We start from the raw sequence: 11,427 nt of genomic DNA on the forward strand, positions 1-11,427 counted from the left end.
GCCAGGCCGCAGCATCTGGGATAATATTAATTTAATAAAAGATGCGATTGAAGACACAAAATCTAGAAACGGAAAATTAGCCATTTTATCCATAGATTTTCAAAAAGCTTTCGACCGAGTATCGCACTTTTATCTTTTTAAGGTTTTAGAGCGGATGGGTATACCTGAAGGTTTTTTACTATCTATTAAAGCCTTTTATAAAGATTGCACAAGCAAAATTTTAGTAAATGGTTTTAAGACACAGGACGTTCTTTTAAACTCTGGGGTGAAGCAGGGGTGTCCCTTGTCCCCACTGCTTTTCATATGTGCACTAGAGCCTCTGCTATGCGCAATACGCCGTGATAAACAAATACGTGGAGTCCCCCTGCCGGGGGGAGGCGACATAGAGGCTAAAGCAGTGGGGTACATGGATGATGTGGCGATACTTTGTAGGGACACTCTGTCGCTTCAGAAAGCCCTAAAACAAATTGAGTTTTATTGCTGTGCTTCCGGTTTTAGAATAAATTTCAGCAAAAGTAATATTTTAAGAATAGGAAGCATGGTTTTTAGAGACGTACCCGTTCCTGTGTCAGATACTATTAAAGTTTTAGGTATCTCCTTCAGTGAGCACGACAATGGTTTTATAAGTTGGGACATGGTGGCGCAGAAGGTAAACAATAAAATTTGTATGTGGAATATGAGGAAACTCACCATGGAGGGAAAAATTTTAATCATAAAAATGGTCATTTTACCCCTTCTTTTATATACAAGCATGGTGTTCCCTCCCCCAACAGTTTTATTACGAAAAATAACAAAAGCATGTTTTACCTTCTTTTGGAGTTCCAGGATGGAGAAATTGAAACGAGAAACGGTAATAAAGTCCAAACCAAAGGGTGGCAAAGATTTTCCTGATTTTAATAGGTTTCTTTTAATTAAGTTCTTTAGTTTCTGTTTTAATTCCCTTTTTAAAGAGCACTATTGGTCTTACTTTTTACGTTTTAATACTGGGTTTTTTATGCGGAGGTTTGGTTGGTTTAACATAATTTTATCCTCACCATACGCTTTTAAATTACCAGCTAACTACGTAATTTTAGAAAAAATAGTGGCTCTCTTCAATTTAAAAGGGAAGACCGTGAATGAACTTAAGAATAGCAAAAAACTAATAAAAGACCTGAGAGAGAGCGAGACGGTCAGCAATGTGGAGAATTTTAATACACAACGATGTGCTTTTATTTTCAAAATGATTAATGTGTTTTATCTTTTTAATACACAGATGGACCTGGCCTGGAGCTGCGTTCATCAATGTCTTCCATGCCGGGCATTCCAGTACAGAAGAGGATTCGCGAGGTCTGCCGTCTGCCCGAGGGAAGGCTGCCAGGCCGAGGAGACAATAAGACATATTTTTTGGACATGTGACTTTGCAAAAGAATTTTGGAAAAAAATATTCCCTCTTTTGGTGAAGATGGCAGACCTAAAGGACTTAAACTATGAGGATATTTTATATGGACTTTTTGGATGCCCAACCGCGAATCAGAAAATAATTGCATGGAAGACGATGAATTGCGCCAAAGAAGCTCTGTGGAAGGCCAGGAACATCCTTCTTTTTAAGCACGACGTTTTATCGATTGATGATGTTTTAGGTCTTTGTTTTAGTGAAATGTATATTTATTTTTTATTAGACAAAAAAAGGAATGCCACCCTTCTAAATAAATGGTTTGTGACTGACTGGAACTCCAAATAAATAAAGATTTGCCCCATGTCCCCCTACATAAATTTTAAGGAAATTTGATTTTACTATTGTTACAATGTAAAAAAATTTTTTATCTATCTATGTAACCAAAAAGTATTTTATTGTAAAATTGAATTTTTTTATCAATAAATCATTGACACCCCTGCAAAGGGGTAGCCAACTGAAAAAAAATCTGTTCTTATCAGTTTAATATCTGATACGTCCCCTATCTGGGGACCATATATTAAATGGATTTTTAGAACAGGGAGATGGAAATAGAGCTTGCTCTGTCCACTCCACGCATTGAACTGGTATTGCAGTATTTCCAGGACCGGTGCACCCTTTCCTTATGTGTTTACTAAAATCAGTTTCCAAAAGTGCTTTTTGTGTTTGCCATTGTTTTTGTCTTTCGGATGGGATCTCCCCTTTTAATCCCATTATTTCAACACCTGTTGGACAATGCATTTGTACAGTCATGTGTGATAATGAGCTAATTTATTAAATGCAATTAATTAATACATTGCCACCTCTTGTTTTGTGTCGTCTGTGTTTCTGTGTTTCCGGCATTTCACATTGGAACAGCTCATTCACCTTCCTTGTCTTCTCTCCGCCCTCCCTCCTAGGTAGGTTAAAGAGCTGCACCTGAGCCAGCCACTGATTGATGCAGCACCATAGTCAAATAGTGGAGTGGAGTAGGGGAACAGCAAACAGCCATTAAAGCAGCCAGCCCGCCCGCCCGCCCGTCACAATGGACCTACCTGTGTACACTAGATGGATGTGATGGAATGTACTGTGGTCCCTACATTTCAAGAAGAAGTAAGAATTGCAGTTGCAACAAACCCTTGCTTGCCTACAAAGAGAGCAGCAATTTGGATTTGTTACTATGTTACCTGGAAGAATAACAAACTGTGCAAGGATGGAGGTTGTAGGAGCAAGGAGAACAAGTTGTCTGTAAAGTTGGTGGATGCCTATTTTCCATTTTGCAGTCCCTTGTCTCCCTCTTGTGGCCTCCTGGAGGCAACTAGCTGTGCAAAAAAAAGACAGCCTGGGGGCCGGCTGTTGCAGTGTTGCCCTCTCAGGCAACACTGAGTGACTGACTGAGCCGCATCGTCTTATATAAAGTTCAGACGGAACTTTGCACGTGTCATAGTGGAGACCTCAGGAGCCAGAGCCAGCTTTCTGACATCATAATGGGGCCTCAGAGATAAAAGCCTGGGCCCAGGCAGTGTTGGTCAGTGCTGCTCAGCAGGCAGCACTGGACTGGATTAAAGCTGATACAAGGTGTGAAAGGAGAAGGGGTGGCAGTGGGCATGCACTTACTGCTGCTGCTGCTGCTGCTGCTGCTGCTGCCAGTGTTTGCACGGCAGGAGGGCATTTGGGCGTTGCCAGGAAGGCGTTTTTATGTCGATTCCTCCTCTTTCAGCACTGCATTGTGGTGCAAGCAAAAGAAGCAAATCCTGTCTTGCTTCCTCTCCGGCCTTTATTCACCTCCCGCTTAGTAGCTGTGAGTGTGTGTGAGCCTGCAGGGCCCCATGGAATTGCCTAGGAGTAGGCTGAATCGCTGCAAGGGGTGAACAGCAGTATTGGGCAGGCTCGGTCAACGCGCGGCCCGTTCGGGTTATCGCTTCTCGGCCTTTTGGCTAAGACCAAGTGTATTTATACAGGAGGTTTTTAGTCAGAAGGTGCTCAGGTACCCTCTCTCTCGGCCTCGGGGGATCGTCCAGGTTCGCCTGGACTTCACCCCCGTGCTGCTATTTGGGAGAGAGGCTTAGTCCTGAGCAACGAGTTGCGATCCCCCCCCCAGCCCTTTGGTGTGTCTCCTTAAAGCCAAAGGGCGCAGCGCAAGCTGTGCGGTACCGACCTGGCCACGCAAATGGCAGGCGGACCTGATGCGGTGCCGGTATACGCCCGGTTGAGGAATACTGCAAGATTTATCTTGGCAGAGGGTGGAGGCGGTCCTCGTGGTCTCAAGTTCCTTGTCCACGATATTTTGGAAAAGCGGTTGGCGGTCCACAAGAACGAGATTTTGGCGATCCAGGACTACCCAAGGCGTGGAGTGTACGACGTGACCTTTATGGGAGAAGGAATCCTCCGTGATGCCATGGGAAAAGTTGAGAGGCAACAAGGTGAACTCATGGCCTTGGGAGTCCAGGTAATTGAACACGCTTTTGAAGTAACCAAACTCGTAGTGATTAAAATGTATTCCCCATACGTGAAAGATCAGGAAGTGGCGGCGTTTCTTGCTGCATACTTTAAGAACGTTAAGCTGCTGGGGAGAGTTATGAACGAGTGCGGTGTGTGGACCGTCAAATGGAAATTTATTGTTACGCTAATAAAGGACCCCTCCACCCAAGAAACGAAGCTACCACCTGCTCGTTTTAAACTTGGGAATGTGAATGGCGACCTCTATTTCTCAGGAATGCCAAACTTCTGCAGGGCCTGCGGTACCTATGGACATACCAGTTTTAACTGCGATGTCACCTGCAGGAACTGTGGAAGTAAACAACACACAATGAGGGAATGTACAGAAGAGAAAAAATGCAATTTTTGTCAAAAAACTGGTCATCTTTATTATGCTTGTCCACATAGGTACCGAGGCGAAGAAGATGAGCAACCCGAGGTGCCCCCACGTGCTCCACCAGCAGAGCAGTCCCGTCCTCAAGGAGGAGAGCAAGCTGTTGCGGCGAAAGAGCAGAGAGGTACCTGGGCTTCAAGGGTACGGCCAGCCGAAGCCAAAACAGGTGCCTCTCAGCCAGCGACCTCAGGGGATAAAAATGAGCCCAGCGCAAAGGAAAAACGGCAGGCCAAGAGGAAGGCAGAAAAGGAGCAGGCCATCGATGAACCTGTGGCATCCCAGACGGCTGGTTGCTCAGGCGGTGCCGGGCCTGCTCCTAATCCTGGGTCTCTAGAGACCGACTCGGAAGGAGAAGACTGGGTACAGGTGGGTCCCCGTAAAAAGGGGAAGCAAGAACGTGCCAGTAGGAGGGAGACAGGGGAGGAGCAGATGGATACGTCCGTGCGGAAAGATGTGGCTCCTCCTGGGACCCCCTCCTCGCCTGCACTGGTGAGGAGGACGGGCACTGCTCCCTCCGTATTATCGGACACCCCGCCATGCGCACAACCTCCCCCTCTAGACCGGCCTTCACGGGCCCAGGGGGGAGAGGCGGGGCCCTTGGGGGACCCACCAGACATGGACCCAGTCGGTCAACCGAGAGAGACCCAGGTGAGGCTGTGCGAGTCTGGGCTCCCCGTGTACGAGGTGAGTGTTGCTGGCTCAGCTCTCAGCGACAGTAGTTCTTCTCCTGCCTCGTCCCTCTTTTCAGTTGAGTCGGATGAGGGCGGGGCCATGAGTTCAAGTGAGGTTTCGGGTATTGCTGGTGGAGGAGCAATCTGATTTTAAGTACGCCTATTATTTATTATTTTAAAATCAGAATTTTGCTTTTACTCTCCACGATGTCTGAGCTCATGGGAATCTCCCTCAACGTGAGGGGCGCCAAGTCAAAAGTGAGAAGGGTTGCTCTCTTCAATTTTTTATCTTGCCTGGCAGCCTCTGTATTTTTCCTGCAGGAGTGCGGCATTCCCCATACAATGAGATATGAAAATTACAAAAAGGATTGGAAGTATGGTCCATCCGTCTGGTCTGGATCCAACGAGTCCAGATCAGCAGGGGTCGCCATTCTTTTTAAGGGAAACGTTTTAATTGATTTTATTCAAGAAATCTTACCAGGACGTATTTTAATGGTTAAAGCTTTTATTGATGGTGTAAAGTGGCAGTTTTTAAATTTTTACGGATCACCAGAAAAGAACGAAAGAGCGAGGATGCTGGAGATTTTACCGCTTTTTATCAACACATCTGAGCCTTTTATCCTCGCAGGTGATTTTAATTGTATCCTGAGAGGAGAACGCCGGCTTACCAACAGTACAAGTAGGAACTATGACAAGACCTCTGGACTGCTCAAGGATATCGTGACTGATTTTAAATTAAAAGACATATACAAAGAATGTAACAGGAGCAGTCCAGAGGAAGCCGGCGTTACCTGGAGCAACGCCACCTGTAGCTCCAGGATTGATTTTATCTTTTGTTCTGAAAATTTACTGCCTTTTAATTGTGAAGTTTTAACCAATGTGTTTTCAGATCACAGGCTTTTATCTTTTAAAGTAAAGCATGATCTTAATAATATTGTATGTAAAAAGTCCTGGAAGATGAATGTTTCCCTTTTAGACGATCCACAGGTTTTAGCAGATTTTATTGAATTTTACCAAGAAAGCAGGCGGGTAAGAGATACACGTACTCCCATCAGTGCATGGTGGGAGAAAATGAAAAAGAAAATTAAAGATTTTTTTATTAAGAAAAGCGTGGCGAAAGCCAAAGAGAAATACGCTTTTTTTAAAATTCTCAATACCCGTCTGCAGACCCTGTACAAAATGCAAGATCATGACATAGACGTTAAAGATGACATCACCAATTTGAAAAAGGAGATAGCCCAGTGCCTGGAGCAGAAAGGTAAAGAGATTATATTCCGTTCAAAAATACAACATGTGGAGGAGAACGAGACCTGCTCCAGGTACTTTTTTAAGAAAATAAATAACAAAAAGGCAATTATCAAAAATATAGAAGGGGTGTCAGATGTACAGGGTCTTTTAAGTAAAGTTCATGAGTTTTACACTGACCTTTTTAATGTTAAGACTGTGGATCATAATTTTATGCGTGACTCACTGAAGGAGATTACTACTGTTTTAGACCCTGTCTCCCAGAATTTTTTATTACAGGAGCTGACGGAGCAGGAGGTTTTAGAAACTGTCAAAAGTTTTAAAACAGGGAAAGTTCCCGGACCGGACGGTATACCCAGTGAGTTTTATGTAAAATTTTATGACATTTTAAAAGAGGATCTTTTTAACCTTTTTTCTGATGTTTTTAATTCCAAGATGCTGCCTAAGTCCTGGCGGAAGGGTGAGGTCTCCCTGCTGTATAAGACGGGTGACATCGCAGTTTTAAAGAATTGGAGACCAATAACCCTTCTAAATAGCGACTATAAAATTATGGCTAAAATATGTGCAAATAGATTAAAAGCCATAATACCCCACATTATACACTCTGACCAGGTGTGTGGGGTGCCAGGCCGCAGCATCTGGGATAATTTAAACCTAATAAAAGACGTGATTGAGGACACGAGGTCTAGAAAAGGTAAACTAGCCATTTTATCTATAGACTTTGAGAAGGCGTTCGACCGTGTCTCTCATTTTTATCTTTTTAAGGTTTTAGAACGTATGGGTATACCTGAAGGTTTTTTATTATCTATTAAAGCCTTTTACAGAGAATGCACCAGCAAAATTTTAGTGAATGGTTTTAAGACACAGGACATAATTTTAAACTCTGGGGTGAAGCAGGGGTGTCCCTTGTCCCCACTGCTTTTTATATGTGCATTGGAGCCTCTGTTATGCGCAATTCGCCGCGATAAGTGTATCCGTGGAGTCCCCCTGCCCGGGGGAGGCGGCGTAGAGGCCAAAGCAGTGGGGTACATGGATGATGTGGCGGTTTTATGTAGGGACGCCCTGTCGCTTCAGAGAACCCTTAGGCAAATCGAGTTTTATTGCTGTGCTTCCGGTTTTAAGGTAAACTTCAGCAAGAGTAATATTTTAAACATAGGAAGCATGGCTCTTAGAGATATACCGGTTCCTGTGTCTGATAATATTAAAATTTTAGGTGTCTCCTTCAGTGAGTACGACAATGGTTTTATCAGTTGGGACATGGTGGCGCAGAAGGTAAATCAAAAAATATGCATGTGGAACATGAGGAAGCTTACCATGGAGGGAAAAATTTTAATAATTATAATGATAATTTTACCTTTGCTTTTATACTTAAGCATGGTTTTCCCTCCTCCCACGGTTTTATTAAGAAAAATTACTAAAGCTTGTTTTACCTTCTTTTGGAGTTCCAGAATGGAGAAACTTAAACGTGAGACGGTAATGAAAATCAAACCAAAGGGTGGCAAAGACTTTCCAGATTTTAATAGGTTTCTTTTAATCAAGTACTTTTGTTTCTGTCTTAATTCTCTTTTTAAACAACATCATTGGTCTTATTTTCTACGTTTTAATACTGGGTTTTTTATGCGAAGGATGGGGTGGTTTGAAATTGTTTTAACCTCACCTTATGCTTTTAATCTACCAGCAAATTACGTGATTTTAGAGAAAATAGTGGCCTTGTTTAATTTTAAAGGGAAAAATTTTAATGACATGATAAACAGTAAGAAACTTATAAAAGACATAAGAGGAAATGAAGTCGTCACTAATATTGAAAATTTTAATAATGAACGCTGTGCTTTTATCTTCAAAATGGTTAATGTGTTTTATCTTTTTAATACACAGATGGACCTGGCCTGGAGCTGCGTTCATCAATGTCTTCCATGCCGGGCATTCCAATTCAGGAGAGGATTCACGAGGTCTGCTATCTGTCCGAGGGAAGGCTGCCAGGCTGAGGAGACCGTGCGTCATATTTTTTGGAGTTGCGATTTTACTAAACATATTTGGATAAAGATATTCCCTCTAATGAAGAAGATGGCAGACCTAAAGGACTTGAGTTACGAAATGATTTTATATGGACTCTTTGGATGCCCAACCGCGAACCAAAAGACTATTGCATGGAAGACGATGAACTGCGTAAAAGAAGCTCTGTGGAAGGCCAGGAACATCCTGATTTTTAAGCACGATGTTTTATCTGTTGACGATGTTTTAGGTCTTTGTTTTAGCGAGATGTACATTTATTATTTATTAGATAAAAAAAGAAATGCCACCCTTTCAAATAAATGGTTTGTAAAAGAATGGAACTCCAATATATAAGAATTTGCCACCATGTCCCCTTTTATGTGTTTTTATGTAAATTGATTTTATTACTGTAATTCATTGTAAAAAAGCTGTAATTTATTGTAAATGTTTTTGAATTTTAAGTAATAAATCATTGACACCCCCGCGAGGGGGTAGCCAACTGAAAAAAAATCTGTTCTTAGTTTAATATCTGATACGTCCCCTATCTGGGGACCATATATTAAATGGATTTTTAGAACAGGGAGATGGAAATAGAGCTTGCTCTGTCCACTCCACGCATTGACCTGGTATTGCAGTATTTCCAGGACCGGTGCACCCTTTCCTTATGTGTTTACTAAAATCAGATTCCAAAAGTGCTTTTTGTGTTTGCCATTGTTTTTGTCTTTCGGATGGGATCTCCCCTTTTAATCCCATTATTTCAACACCTGTTGGACAATGCATTTGTACAGTCATGTGTGATAATGAGCTAATTTATTAAATGCAATTAATTAATACATTGCCACCTCTTGTTTTGTGTCATCTGTGTTTCTGTGTTTCCGGCATTTCACATTGGAACAGCTCATTCACCTTCCTTGTCTTCTCTCCGCCCTCCCTCCTAGGTAGGTTAAAGAGCTGCACCTGAGCCAGCCACTGATTGATGCAGCACCATAGTCAAATAGTGGAGTGGAGTAGGGGAACAGCAAACAGCCATTAAAGAAGCCAGCCCGCCCGCCCGCCCGCCCGTCACAATGGACCTACCTGTGTACACTAGATGGATGTGATGGAATGTACTGTGGTCCCTACATTTCAAGAAGAAGTAAGAATTGCAGTTGCAACAAACCCTTGCTTGCCTACAAAGAGAGCAGCAATTTGGATTTGTTACTATGTTACCTGGAAGAATAACAAACTGTGCAAGGATGGAGGTTGTAGGAGCAAGGAGAACAAGTTGTCTGTAAAGTTGGTGGATGCCTATTTTCCATTGTGCAGTCCCTTGTCTCCCTCTTGTGGCCTCCTGGAGGCAACTAGCTGTGCAAAAAAAAGACAGCCTGGGGGCCGGCTGTTGCAGTGTTGCCCTCTCAGGCAACACTGAGTGACTGACTGAGCCGCATCGTCTTATATAAAGTTCAGACGGAACTTTGCACGTGTCATAGTGGAGACCTCAGGAGCCAGAGCCAGCTTTCTGACATCATAATGGGGCCTCAGAGATAAAAGCCTGGGCCCAGGCAGTGTTGGTCAGTGCTGCTCAGCAGGCAGCACTGGACTGGATTAAAGCTGATACAAGGTGTGAAAGGAGAAGGGGTGGCAGTGGGCATGCACTTACTGCTGCTGCTGCTGCTGCTGCTGCTGCTGCCAGTGTTTGCACGGCAGGAGGGCATTTGGGCGTTGCCAGGAAGGCGTTTTTATGTTGATTCCTCCTCTTTCAGCACTGTATTGTGGTGCAAGCAAAAGAAGCAAATCCTGTCTTGCTTCCTCTCCAGCCTTTATTCACCTCCCGCTTAGTAGCTGTGAGTGTGTGTGAGCCTGCAGGGCCCCATGGAATTGCCTAGGAGTAGGCTGAATCGCTGCAAGGGGTGAACAGCAGTATTGGGCAGGCTCGGTCAACGCGCGGCCCGTTCGAGTTATCGCTTCTCGGCCTTCTGGCTGAGATCAAGTGTAGTGCTGATTACTTGTAGTCAGTGCTGCCTGGTCTTGGTTAGGAGGTGCTCAGGTACCCTCTCTCTCGGCCTCGGGGGATCGTCCAGGTTCGCCTGGACTTCACCCCCGTGCTGCTATTTGGGAGAGAGGCTTAGTCCTGAGCAACGGGTTGCGATCCACATACCCCCGTGTAGGCTTCGGCTGAAAAGGGGAGTTGCGCCCAAAGTTGCGCCTACTAAGGAGTAGCGTAACGATTCCTAAAAAAAAACCTTACTCACCATGGACGAGGATCCATGTGAGATACCGGCTTATGCCCGGATTAAAAACACAATTCGTGTAGTGCTATCGGAGGAGAAGGCGACGACCTGCGGCTTAAAATTCGTGGTGGAGACCGTACTTGTTGGTATCTTCAACATCCAGAAGCGAGAAATTTTGGCGGTGCAGGATTACCCAAGAAGGAGGACATACGACGTTACTTTCATACAGAATGGAGTATTCCGAGATCTGCTGGCGGCTTATACGGTAAAAAATGACCCGAGACTGGACGGTGTTGATTTTTATGAGCACGTTATGGACATCACTAAAATGATAGTTATAAAGATGTACTGCCCTTTTGCCGACTTAAAAGAAGTGATGTCCTTTTTATTCCCTTATTTTAAAACTGTGAAATGTATTGGCAAAGTAATGAATGAGGTTGGTGTATGGACCTCAAAGTGGAGATTCAATGTAACGTGTTATAAAGATGCCAATTTTACAGGAGGGACAATGTTGCCGCCAGCACGTTTTAAAATAGGTGATATGGCCGGAGACTTTTATTTTTCAGGGATGCCTCCATTCTGTAGGAAGTGCCAAAAGTACGGTCACACCAAGGAGTCTTGTGACAGCACCTGTAGGAACTGCGGCAGCTCTGAGCACGAGACCAAGACTTTCCCTCTGGGGAAAAGGTGCCGTTTTTGCAGCCGAGTTGGTCACCTCTATGCTACTTGTCCCCACAGATCTAAAGAGTTGGAACAACCCGAGGACCGGCCAAGGCGTCCCGAGCGGCCCGCAGGCCAGATCACCCCTGTACAAGGAGAGGAACCCCAAGGAGGCGAGCAAGATGATATGGATACCTCCAGCAGACCCCCCCAAACAGGTGACCCTAAAGAGCAGAGGCGACAAAAACGCAGAGCCAGTGATCAGCGGACGAAAGAGCCCCCCCAGGAGACTGGGGCATAGGGTAGTTCGGATGAAGCTGATCCTACTGGCCTGCAAGAGATGCTGGGTCAGCCTGTACCTGAGGC

General features: G+C 44.3%; 2 non-coding genes across 2 annotated transcripts; both read left to right on the forward strand.

Annotated features, from left to right (window-relative positions):
• Positions 1–1,867: 1,867 nt before the first annotated feature.
• Positions 1,868–2,053, forward strand: LOC142682115 (U2 spliceosomal RNA). The gene has a single exon (XR_012853905.1). It is a non-coding gene; the product is annotated as a U2 spliceosomal RNA (small nuclear RNA).
• A 6,606-nt stretch (positions 2,054–8,659) lies between these two features.
• LOC142682122 (U2 spliceosomal RNA) lies at positions 8,660–8,851 on the forward strand. The gene has a single exon (XR_012853910.1). It is a non-coding gene; the product is annotated as a U2 spliceosomal RNA (small nuclear RNA).
• Positions 8,852–11,427: the final 2,576 nt, after the last annotated feature.

This window comes from Rhinoderma darwinii, assembly GCF_050947455.1.
Source record: "Rhinoderma darwinii isolate aRhiDar2 chromosome 2 unlocalized genomic scaffold, aRhiDar2.hap1 SUPER_2_unloc_7, whole genome shotgun sequence".
Lineage (NCBI taxonomy): Eukaryota > Metazoa > Chordata > Amphibia > Anura > Rhinodermatidae > Rhinoderma > Rhinoderma darwinii.